This window comes from Ascaphus truei, unplaced genomic scaffold, assembly GCF_040206685.1.
Source record: "Ascaphus truei isolate aAscTru1 unplaced genomic scaffold, aAscTru1.hap1 HAP1_SCAFFOLD_55, whole genome shotgun sequence".
In the NCBI taxonomy this organism is placed as follows: Eukaryota; Metazoa; Chordata; class Amphibia; order Anura; family Ascaphidae; genus Ascaphus; species Ascaphus truei.
Window position 1 is genome coordinate 1,161,570 of NW_027456881.1, and position 12,953 is coordinate 1,174,522.

Genomic DNA, 12,953 nt, shown 5'->3' on the forward strand with positions numbered 1-12,953 from the left:
AATTCTTCTAAGTCTCTCGGGAAGAGTGAAAGACGCGCACGTTCATTTTCAGAGCTCCTAGACCTTCCTATAAGAAGTTAGCCAAAAAGTAGCTTCGAAAAACGCTTAGGTTAAGTTTCAGAGTTGCTTCTAATGTACCAAAGCTGGACTTAGACATAATGTCACTCTCACAACATTATGGCTGGTTGGAGACAGTCCGAACCACAAGTACCGGGTCCATGGTTTTGGCCGTATACTGGGGGGACGGGGACGACTCCCATTAACCCCTGACTATACCGGGGATACGCTTATCACAATGCCTTTCTGGTCTGTGCTGAAGCAGGGCATTCTGGCAGCCAAGTGGCTTGACCTTTATTAGTGAGCCTGGTTACCCCCTCTCGGAACCACAGACTTAGAAATCGCCAGCTCATATACAGTGCATAAAATATATTTATATATACCCTTATACACCATTTTAATAAAACATATCACAAAATTCTTCTAAGTCCCTCGGGAAGAGTGAAAGACGCGCACGTTCATTTTCAGAGCTCCTAGACCTTCCTATAAGAAGTTAGCTAAAAAGTAGCTTCGAAAAACCCTTAGGTTAAGTTTCAGAGTTGCTTCTAATGTACCAAAGCTGGACTTAGACATAATTTCACTCTCACAACATTATGGCTGGTTGGAGACAGTCCGAACCACAAGTACCGGGTCCATGGTTCTGGCCGTATACTGGGGGGACGGGGACGACTCCCATTAACCCCTGACTATACCGGGGATACGCTTATCACAATGCCTTTCTGGTCTGTGCTGAAGCAGGGCATTCTGGCAGCCAAGTGGCTTGACCTTTATTAGTGAGCCTGGTTACCCCCTCTCGGAACCACAGACTTAGAAATCGCCAGCTCATATACAGTGCATAAAATATATTTATATATATACCCTTATACACCATTTTAATAAAAAATATCACAAAATTCTTCTAAGTCCCTCGGGAAGAGAGAAAGACGCGTACGTTCATTTTCAGAGCTCCTAGACCTTCCTATAAGAAGTTAGCTAAAAAGTAGCTTCGAAAAACGCTTAGGTTAAGTTTCAGAGTTGCTTCTAATGTACCAAAGCTGGACTTAGACATAATTTCACTCTCACAACATTATGGCTGGTTGGAGACAGTCCGAACCACAAGTACCGGGTCCATGGTTCTGGCCGTATACTGGCGGGACGGGGACGACTCCCATTAACCCCTGACTATACCGGGGATACGCTTATCACAATGCCTTTCTGGTCTGTGCTGAAGCAGGGCATTCTGGCAGCCAAGTGGCTTGACCTTTATTAGTGAGCCTGGTTACCCCCTCTCGGAACCACAGACTTAGAAATCGCCAGCTCATATACAGTGCATAAAATATATTTATATATATACCCTTATACACCATTTTAATAAAAAAATATCACAAAATTCTTCTAAGTCTCTCGGGAAGAGTGAAAGACGCGCACGTTCATTTTCAGAGCTCCTAGACCTTCCTATAAGACGTTAGCCAAAAAGTAGCTTCGAAAAACGCTTAGGTTAAGTTTCAGAGTTGCTTCTAATGTACCAAAGCTGGACTTAGACATAATTTCACTCTCACAACATTATGGCTGGTTGGAGACAGTCCGAACCACAAGTACCGGGTCCATGGTTCTGGCCGTATACTGGGGGGACGGGGACGACTCCCATTAACCCCTGACTATACCGGGGATACGCTTATCACAATGCCTTTCTGGTCTGTGCTGAAGCAGGGCATTCTGGCAGCCAAGTGGCTTGACCTTTATTAGTGAGCCTGGTTACCCCCTCTGGAACCACAGACTTAGAAATCGCCAGCTCATATACAGTGCATAAAATATATTTATATATATACCCTTATACACCATTTTAATAAAAAATATCACAAAATTCTTCTAAGTCCCTCGGGAAGAGTGAAAGACGCGCACGTTCATTTTCAGAGCTCCTAGACCTTCCTATAAGAAGTTAGCCAAAAAGTAGCTTCGAAAAACGCTTAGGTTAAGTTTCAGAGTTGCTTCTAATGTACCAAAGCTGGACTTAGACATAATGTCACTCTCACAACATTATGGCTGGCTGGAGACAGTCCGAACCACAAGTACCGGGTCCATGGTTCTGGCCGTATACTGGGGGGACGGGGACGACTCCCATTAACCCCTGACTATACCGGGGATACGCTTATCACAATGCCTTTCTGGTCTGTGCTGAAGCAGGGCATTCTGGCAGCCAAGTGGCTTGACCTATATTAGTGAGCCTGGTTACCCCCTCTCGGAACCACAGACTTAGAAATCGCCAGCTCATATACAGTGCATAAAATATATTTATATATATACCCTTATACACCATTTTAATAAAAAAATATCACAAAATTCTTCTAAGTCTCTCGGGAAGAGTGAAAGACGCGCACGTTCATTTTCAGAGCTCCTAGACCTTCCTATAAGAAGTTAGCTAAAAAGTAGCTTCGAAAAACGCTTAGGTTAAGTTTCAGAGTTGCTTCTAATGTACCAAAGCTGGACTTAGACATAATTTCACTCTCACAACATTATGGCTGGTTGGAGACAGTCCGAACCACAAGTACCGGGTCCATGGTTCTGGCCGTATACTGGGGGGACGGGTACGACTCCCATTAACCCCTGACTATACCGGGGATACGCTTATCACAATGCCTTTCTGGTCTGTGCTGAAGCAGGGCATTCTGGCAGCCAAGTGGCTTGACCTTTATTAGTGAGCCTGGTTACCCCCTCTCGGAACCACAGACTTAGAAATCGCCAGCTCATATACAGTGCATAAAATATATTTATATATATACCCTTATACACCATTTTAATAAAAAATATCACAAAATTCTTCTAAGTCCCTCGGGAAGAGTGAAAGACGCGCACGTTCATTTTCAGAGCTCCTAGACCTTCCTATAAGAAGTTAGCCAAAAAGTAGCTTCGAAAAACGCTTAGGTTAAGTTTCAGAGTTGCTTCTAATGTACCAAAGCTGGACTTAGACATAATGTCACTCTCACAACATTATGGCTGGCTGGAGACAGTCCGAACCACAAGTACCGGGTCCATGGTTCTGGCCGTATACTGGGGGGACGGGGACGACTCCCATTAACCCCTGACTATACCGGGGATACGCTTATCACAATGCCTTTCTGGTCTGTGCTGAAGCAGGGCATTCTGGCAGCCAAGTGGCTTGACCTATATTAGTGAGCCTGGTTACCCCCTCTCGGAACCACAGACTTAGAAATCGCCAGCTCATATACAGTGCATAAAATATATTTATATATATACCCTTATACACCATTTTAATAAAAAAATATCACAAAATTCTTCTAAGTCTCTCGGGAAGAGTGAAAGACGCGCACGTTCATTTTCAGAGCTCCTAGACCTTCCTATAAGAAGTTAGCTAAAAAGTAGCTTCGAAAAACGCTTAGGTTAAGTTTCAGAGTTGCTTCTAATGTACCAAAGCTGGACTTAGACATAATTTCACTCTCACAACATTATGGCTGGTTGGAGACAGTCCGAACCACAAGTACCGGGTCCATGGTTCTGGCCGTATACTGGGGGGACGGGTACGACTCCCATTAACCCCTGACTATACCGGGGATACGCTTATCACAATGCCTTTCTGGTCTGTGCTGAAGCAGGGCATTCTGGCAGCCAAGTGGCTTGACCTTTATTAGTGAGCCTGGTTACCCCCTCTCGGAACCACAGACTTAGAAATCGCCAGCTCATATACAGTGCATAAAATATATTTATATATATACCCTTATACACCATTTTAATAAAAAATATCACAAAATTCTTCTAAGTCCCTCGGGAAGAAAGAAAGACGCGTACGTTCATTTTCAGAGCTCCTAGACCTTCCTATAAGAAGTTAGCTAAAAAGTAGCTTCGAAAAACGCTTAGGTTAAGTTTCAGAGTTGCTTCTAATGTACCAAAGCTGGACTTAGACATAATTTCACTCTCACAACATTATGGCTGGTTGGAGACAGTCCGAACCACAAGTACCGGGTCCATGGTTCTGGCCGTATACTGGCGGGACGGGGACGACTCCCATTAACCCCTGACTATACCGGGGATACGCTTATCACAATGCCTTTCTGGTCTGTGCTGAAGCAGGGCATTCTGGCAGCCAAGTGGCTTGACCTTTATTAGTGAGCCTGGTTACCCCCTCTCGGAACCACAGACTTAGAAATCGCCAGCTCATATACAGTGCATAAAATATATTTATATATATACCCTTATACACCATTTTAATAAAAAAATATCACAAAATTCTTCTAAGTCTCTCGGGAAGAGTGAAAGACGCGCACGTTCATTTTCAGAGCTCCTAGACCTTCCTATAAGACGTTAGCCAAAAAGTAGCTTCGAAAAACGCTTAGGTTAAGTTTCAGAGTTGCTTCTAATGTACCAAAGCTGGACTTAGACATAATTTCACTCTCACAACATTATGGCTGGTTGGAGACAGTCCGAACCACAAGTACCGGGTCCATGGTTCTGGCCGTATACTGGGGGGACGGGGACGACTCCCATTAACCCCTGACTATACCGGGGATACGCTTATCACAATGCCTTTCTGGTCTGTGCTGAAGCAGGGCATTCTGGCAGGCAAGTGGCTTGACCTTTATTAGTGAGCCTGGTTACCCCCTCTGGAACCACAGACTTAGAAATCGCCAGCTCATATACAGTGCATAAAATATATTTATATATATACCCTTATACACCATTTTAATAAAAAATATCACAAAATTCTTCTAAGTCTCTCGGGAAGAGTGAAAGACGCGCACGTTCATTTTCAGAGCTCCTAGACCTTCCTATAAGAAGTTAGCCAAAAAGTAGCTTCGAAAAACGCTTAGGTTAAGTTTCAGAGTTGCTTCTAATGTACCAAAGCTGGACTTAGACATAATGTCACTCTCACAACATTATGGCTGGCTGGAGACAGTCCGAACCACAAGTACCGGGTCCATGGTTCTGGCCGTATACTGGGGGGACGGGGACGACTCCCATTAACCCCTGACTATACCGGGGATACGCTTATCACAATGCCTTTCTGGTCTGTGCTGAAGCAGGGCATTCTGGCAGCCAAGTGGCTTGACCTTTATTAGTGAGCCTGGTTACCCCCTCTCGGAACCACAGACTTAGAAATCGCCAGCTCATATACAGTGCATAAAATATATTTATATATATACCCTTATACACCATTTTAATAAAAAAATATCACAAAATTCTTCTAAGTCTCTCGGGAAGAGTGAAAGACGCGCACGTTCATTTTCAGAGCTCCTAGACCTTCCTATAAGAAGTTAGCCAAAAAGTAGCTTCGAAAAACGCTTAGGTCAAGTTTCAGAGTTGCTTCTAATGTACCAAAGCTGGACTTAGACATAATTTCACTCTCACAACATTATGGCTGGTTGGAGACAGTCCGAACCACAAGTACCGGGTCCATGGTTCTGGCCGTATACTGGGGGGACGGGGACGACTCCCATTAACCCCTGACTATACCGGGGATACGCTTATCACAATGCCTTTCTGGTCTGTGCTGAAGCAGGGCATTCTGGCAGCCAAGTGGCTTGACCTTTATTAGTGAGCCTGGTTACCCCCTCTCGGAACCACAGACTTAGAAATCGCCAGCTCATATACAGTGCATAAAATATATTTATATATATACCCTTATACACCATTTTAATAAAAAATATCACAAAATTCTTCTAAGTCTCTCGGGAAGAGTGAAAGACGCGCACGTTCATTTTCAGAGCTCCTAGACCTTCCTATAAGAAGTTAGCTAAAAAGTAGCTTCGAAAAACGCTTAGGTTAAGTTTCAGAGTTGCTTCTAATGTACCAAAGCTGGACTTAGACATAATTTCACTCTCACAACATTATGGCTGGTTGGAGACAGTCCGAACCACAAGTACCGGGTCCATGGTTCTGGCCGTATACTGGGGGGACGGGGACGACTCCCATTAACCCCTGACTATACCGGGGATACGCTTATCACAATGCCTTTCTGGTCTGTGCTGAAGCAGGGCATTCTGGCAGCCAAGTGGCTTGACCTTTATTAGTGAGCCTGGTTACCCCCTCTCGGAACCACAGACTTAGAAATCGCCAGCTCATATACAGTGCATAAAATATATTTATATATATACCCTTATACACCATTTTAATAAAAAATATCTCAAAATTCTTCTACGTCTCTCGGGAAGAGTGAAAGACGCGCACGTTCATTTTCAGAGCTCCTAGACCTTCCTATAAGAAGTTAGCTAAAAAGTAGCTTCGAAAAACGCTTAGGTTAAGTTTCAGAGTTGCTTCTAATGTACCAAAGCTGGACTTAGACATAATTTCACTCTCACAACATTATGGCTGGTTGGAGACAGTCCGAACCACAAGTACCGGGTCCATGGTTCTGGCCGTATACTGGGGGGACGGGGACGACTCCCATTAACCCCTGACTATACCGGGGATACGCTTATCACAATGCCTTTCTGGTCTGTGCTGAAGCAGGGCATTCTGGCAGGCAAGTGGCTTGACCTTTATTAGTGAGCCTGGTTACCCCCTCTCGGAACCACAGACTTAGAAATCGCCAGCTCATATACAGTGCATAAAATATATTTATATATATACCCTTATAAACCATTTTAATAAAAAATATCACAAAATTCTTCTAAGTCCCTCGGGAAGAGTGAAAGACGCGTACGTTCATTTTCAGAGCTCCTAGACCTTCCTATAAGAAGTTAGCTAAAAAGTAGCTTCGAAAAACGCTTAGGTTAAGTTTCAGAGTTGCTTCTAATGTACCAAAGCTGGACTTAGACATAATTTCACTCTCACAACATTATGGCTGGTTGGAGACAGTCCGAACCACAAGTACCGGGTCCATGGTTCTGGCCGTATACTGGGGGGACGGGGACGACTCCCATTAACCCCTGACTATACCGGGGATACGCTTATCACAATGCCTTTCTGGTCTGTGCTGAAGCAGGGCATTCTGGCAGCCAAATGGCTTGACCTTTATTAGTGAGCCTGGTTACCCCCTCTCGGAACCACAGACTTAGAAATCGCCAGCTCATATACAGTGCATAAAATATATTTATATATATACCCTTATACACCATTTTAATAAAAAATATCTCAAAATTCTTCTAAGTCTCTCGGGAAGAGTGAAAGACGCGCACGTTCATTTTCAGAGCTCCTAGACCTTCCTATAAGAAGTTAGCTAAAAAGTAGCTTCGAAAAACGCTTAGGTTAAGTTTCAGAGTTGCTTCTAATGTACCAAAGCTGGACTTAGACATAATTTCACTCTCACAACATTATGGCTGGTTGGAGACAGTCCGAACCACAAGTACCGGGTCCATGGTTCTGGCCGTATACTGGGGGGACGGGGACGACTCCCATTAACCCCTGACTATACCGGGGATACGCTTATCACAATGCCTTTCTGGTCTGTGCTGAAGCAGGGCATTCTGGCAGGCAAGTGGCTTGACCTTTATTAGTGAGCCTGGTTACCCCCTCTCGGAACCACAGACTTAGAAATCGCCAGCTCATATACAGTGCATAAAATATATTTATATATATACCCTTATACACCATTTTAATAAAAAAATATCACAAAATTCTTCAAAGTCTCTCGGGAAGAGTGAAAGACGCGCACGTTCATTTTCAGAGCTCCTAGACCTTCCTATAAGAAGTTAGCCAAAAAGTAGCTTCGAAAAACGCTTAGGTTAAGTTTCAGAGTTGCTTCTAATGTACCAAAGCTGGACTTAGACATAATGTCACTCTCACAACATTATGGCTGGTTGGAGACAGTCCGAACCACAAGTACCGGGTCCATGGTTTTGGCCGTATACTGGGGGGATGGGGACGACTCCCATTAACCCCTGACTATACCGGGGATACGCTTATCACAATGCCTTTCTGGTCTGTGCTGAAGCAGGGCATTCTGGAAGCCAAGTGGCTTGACCTTTATTAGTGAGCCTGGTTACCCCCTCTCGGAACCACAGACTTAGAAATCGCCAGCTCATATACAGTGCATAAAATATATTTATATATATACCCTTATACACCATTTTAATAAAAAATATCACAAAATTCTTCTAAGTCTCTCGGGAAGAGTGAAAGACGCGCACGTTCATTTTCAGAGCTCCTAGACCTTCCTATAAGAAGTTAGCTAAAAAGTAGCTTCGAAAAACGCTTAGGTTAAGTTTCAGAGTTGCTTCTAATGTACCAAAGCTGGACTTAGACATAATTTCACTCTCACAACATTATGGCTGGTTGGAGAGGGTCCGAACCACAAGTACCGGGTCCATGGTTCTGGCCGTATACTGGGGGGACGGGGACGACTCCCATTAACCCCTGACTATACCGGGGATACGCTTATCACAATGCCTTTCTGGTCTGTGCTGAAGCAGGGCATTCTGGCAGGCAAGTGGCTTGACCTTTATTAGTGAGCCTGGTTACCCCCTCTCGGAACCACAGACTTAGAAATCGCCAGCTCATATACAGTGCATAAAATATATTTATATATATACCCTTATACACCATTTTAATAAAAAATATCTCAAAATTCTTCTAAGTCTCTCGGGAAGAGTGAAAGACGCGTACGTTCATTTTCAGAGCTCCTAGACCTTCCTATAAGAAGTTAGCTAAAAAGTAGCTTCGAAAAACGCTTAGGTTAAGTTTCAGAGTTGCTTCTAATGTACCAAAGCTGGACTTAGACATAATTTCACTCTCACAACATTATGGCTGGTTGGAGACAGTCCGAACCACAAGTACCGGGTCCATGGTTCTGGCCGTATACTGGGGGGACGGGGACGACTCCCATTAACCCCTGACTATACCGGGGATACGCTTATCACAATGCCTTTCTGGTCTGTGCTGAAGCAGGGCATTCTGGCAGCCAAATGGCTTGACCTTTATTAGTGAGCCTGGTTACCCCCTCTCGGAACCACAGACTTAGAAATCGCCAGCTCATATACAGTGCATAAAATATATTTATATATATACCCTTATACACCATTTTAATAAAAAAATATCACAAAATTCTTCAAAGTCTCTCGGGAAGAGTGAAAGACGCGCACGTTCATTTTCAGAGCTCCTAGACCTTCCTATAAGAAGTTAGCCAAAAAGTAGCTTCGAAAAACGCTTAGGTTAAGTTTCAGAGTTGCTTCTAATGTACCAAAGCTGGACTTAGACATAATGTCACTCTCACAACATTATGGCTGGTTGGAGACAGTCCGAACCACAAGTACCGGGTCCATGGTTTTGGCCGTATACTGGGGGGATGGGGACGACTACCATTAACCCCTGACTATACCGGGGATACGCTTATCACAATGCCTTTCTGGTCTGTGCTGAAGCAGGGCATTCTGGAAGCCAAGTGGCTTGACCTTTATTAGTGAGCCTGGTTACCCCCTCTCGGAACCACAGACTTAGAAATCGCCAGCTCATATACAGTGCATAAAATATATTTATATATATACCCTTATACACCATTTTAATAAAAAATATCACAAAATTCTTCTAAGTCTCTCGGGAAGAGTGAAAGACGCGCACGTTCATTTTCAGAGCTCCTAGACCTTCCTATAAGAAGTTAGCTAAAAAGTAGCTTCGAAAAACGCTTAGGTTAAGTTTCAGAGTTGCTTCTAATGTACCAAAGCTGGACTTAGACATAATTTCACTCTCACAACATTATGGCTGGTTGGAGAGGGTCCGAACCACAAGTACCGGGTCCATGGTTCTGGCCGTATACTGGGGGGACGGGGACGACTCCAATTAACCCCTGACTATACCGGGGATACGCTTATCACAATGCCTTTCTGGTCTGTGCTGAAGCAGGGCATTCTGGCAGCCAAGTGGCTTGACCTTTATTAGTGAGCCTGGTTACCCCCTCTCGGAACCACAGACTTAGAAATCGCCAGCTCATATACAGTGCATAAAATATATTTATATATATATACCCTTATACACCATTTTAATAAAAAATATCACAAAATTCTTCTAAGTCCCTCGGAAAGAGTGAAAGACGCGCACGTTCATTTTCAGAGCTCCTAGACCTTCCTATTAGAAGTTAGCCAAAAAGTATCTTCGAAAAACGCTTAGGTTAAGTTTCAGAGTTGCTTCTAATGTACCAAAGCTGGACTTAGATATAATTTCACTCTCACAACATTATGGCTGGTTGGAGACAGTCCAAACCACAAGTACCGGGTCCATGGTTCTGGCCGTATACTGGGGGGACGGGGACGACTCCCATTAACCCCTGACTATACCGGGGATACGCTTATCACAATGCCTTTCTGGTCTGTGCTGAAGCAGGGCATTCTGGCAGCCAAGTGGCTTGACCTTTATTAGTGAGCCTGGTTACCCCCTCTCGGAACCACAGACTTAGAAATCGCCAGCTCATATACAGTGCATAAAATATATTTATATATATACCCTTATACACCATTTTAATAAAAAAATATCACAAAATTCTTCTAAGTCTCTCGGGAAGAGTGAAAGACGCGCACGTTCATTTTCAGAGCTCCTAGACCTTCCTATAAGAAGTTAGCCAAAAAGTAGCTTCGAAAAACGCTTAGGTTAAGTTTCAGAGTTGCTTCTAATGTACCAAAGCTGGACTTAGACATAATGTCACTCACAAAATTATGGCTGGTTGGAGACAGTCCGAACCACAAGTACCGGGTCCATGGTTTTGGCCGTATACTGGGGGGACGGGGACGACTCCCATTAACCCCTGACTATACCGGGGATACGCTTATCACAATGCCTTTCTGGTCTGTGCTGAAGCAGGGCATTCTGGCAGCCAAGTGGCTTGACCTTTATTAGTGAGCCTGGTTACCCCCTCTCGGAACCACAGACTTAGAAATCGCCAGCTCATATACAGTGCATAAAATATATTTATATATATATACCCTTATACACCATTTTAATAAAAAATATCACAAAATTCTTCTAAGTCTCTCGGGAAGAGTGAAAGACGCGCACGTTCATTTTCAGAGCTCCTAGACCTTCCTATAAGAAGTTAGCTAAAAAGTAGCTTCGAAAAACGCTTAGGTTAAGTTTCAGAGTTGCTTCTAATGTACCAAAGCTGGACTTAGACATAATTTCACTCTCACAACATTATGGCTGGTTGGAGACAGTCCGAACCACAAGTACCGGGTCCATGGTTCTGGCCGTATACTGGGGAGACGGGGACGACTCCCATTAACCCCTGACTATACCGGGGATACGCTTATCACAATGCCTTTCTGGTCTGTGCTGAAGCAGGGCATTCTGGCAGCCAAGTGGCTTGACCTTTATTAGTGAGCCTGGTTACCCCCTCTCGGAACCACAGACTTAGAAATCGCCAGCTCATATACAGTGCATAAAATATATTTATATATATACCCTTATACACCATTTTAATAAAAAATATCACAAAATTCTTCTATGTCCCTCGGGAAGAGGGAAAGACGCGCACGTTCATTTTCAGAGCTCCTAGACCTTCCTATAAGAAGTTAGCCAAAAAGTAGCTTCGAAAAACGCTTAGGTTACGTTTCAGAGTTGCTTCTAATGTACCAAAGCTGGACTTAGACATAATTTCACTCTCACAACATTATGGCTGGTTGGAGAGGGTCCGAACCACAAGTACCGGGTCCATGGTTCTGGCCGTATACTGGGGGGACGGGGACGACTCCCATTAACCCCTGACTATACCGGGGATACGCTTATCACAATGCCTTTCTGGTCTGTGCTGAAGCAGGGCATTCTGGCAGCCAAGTGGCTTGACCTTTATTAGTGAGCCTGGTTACCCCCTCTCGGAACCACAGACTTAGAAATCGCCAGCTCATATACAGTGCATAAAATATATTTATATATATACCCTTATACACCATTTTAATAAAAAATATCACAAAATTCTTCTAAGTCCCTCGGGAAGAGAGAAAGACGCGTACGTTCATTTTCAGAGCTCCTAGACCTTCCTATAAGAAGTTAGCTAAAAAGTAGCTTCGAAAAACGCTTAGGTTAAGTTTCAGAGTTGCTTCTAATGTACCAAAGCTGGACTTAGACATAATTTCACTCTCACAACATTATGGCTGGTTGGAGACAGTCCGAACCACAAGTACCGGGTCCATGGTTCTGGCCGTATACTGGGGGGACGGGGACGACTCCCATTAACCCCTGACTATACCGGGGATACGCTTATCACAATGCCTTTCTGGTCTGTGCTGATGCAGGGCTTTCTGGCAGCCAAATGGCTTGACCTTTATTAGTGAGCCTGGTTACCCCCTCTCGGAACCACAGACTTAGAAATCGCCAGCTCATATACAGTGCATAAAATATATTTATATATATACCCTTATACACCATTTTAATAAAAAATATCTCAAAATTCTTCTAAGTCTCTCGGGAAGAGTGAAAGACGCGCACGTTCATTTTCAGAGCTCCTAGACCTTCCTATAAGAAGTTAGCTAAAAAGTAGCTTCGAAAAACGCTTAGGTTAAGTTTCAGAGTTGCTTCTAATGTACCAAAGCTGGACTTAGACATAATTTCACTCTCACAACATTATGGCTGGTTGGAGACAGTCCGAACCACAAGTACCGGGTCCATGGTTCTGGCCGTATACTGGGGGGACGGGGACGACTCCCATTAACCCCTGACTATACCGGGGATACGCTTATCACAATGCCTTTCTGGTCTGTGCTGAAGCAGGGCATTCTGGCAGGCAAGTGGCTTGACCTTTATTAGTGAGCCTGGTTACCCCCTCTCGGAACCACAGACTTAGAAATCGCCAGCTCATATACAGTGCATAAAATATATTTATATATATACCCTTATACACCATTTTAATAAAAAATATCACAAAATTCTTCTAAGTCCCTCGGGAAGAGAGAAAGACGCGTACGTTCATTTTCAGAGCTCCTATACCTTCCTATAAGAAGTTAGCTAAAAAGTAGCTTCGAAAAACGCTTAGGTTACGTTTCAGA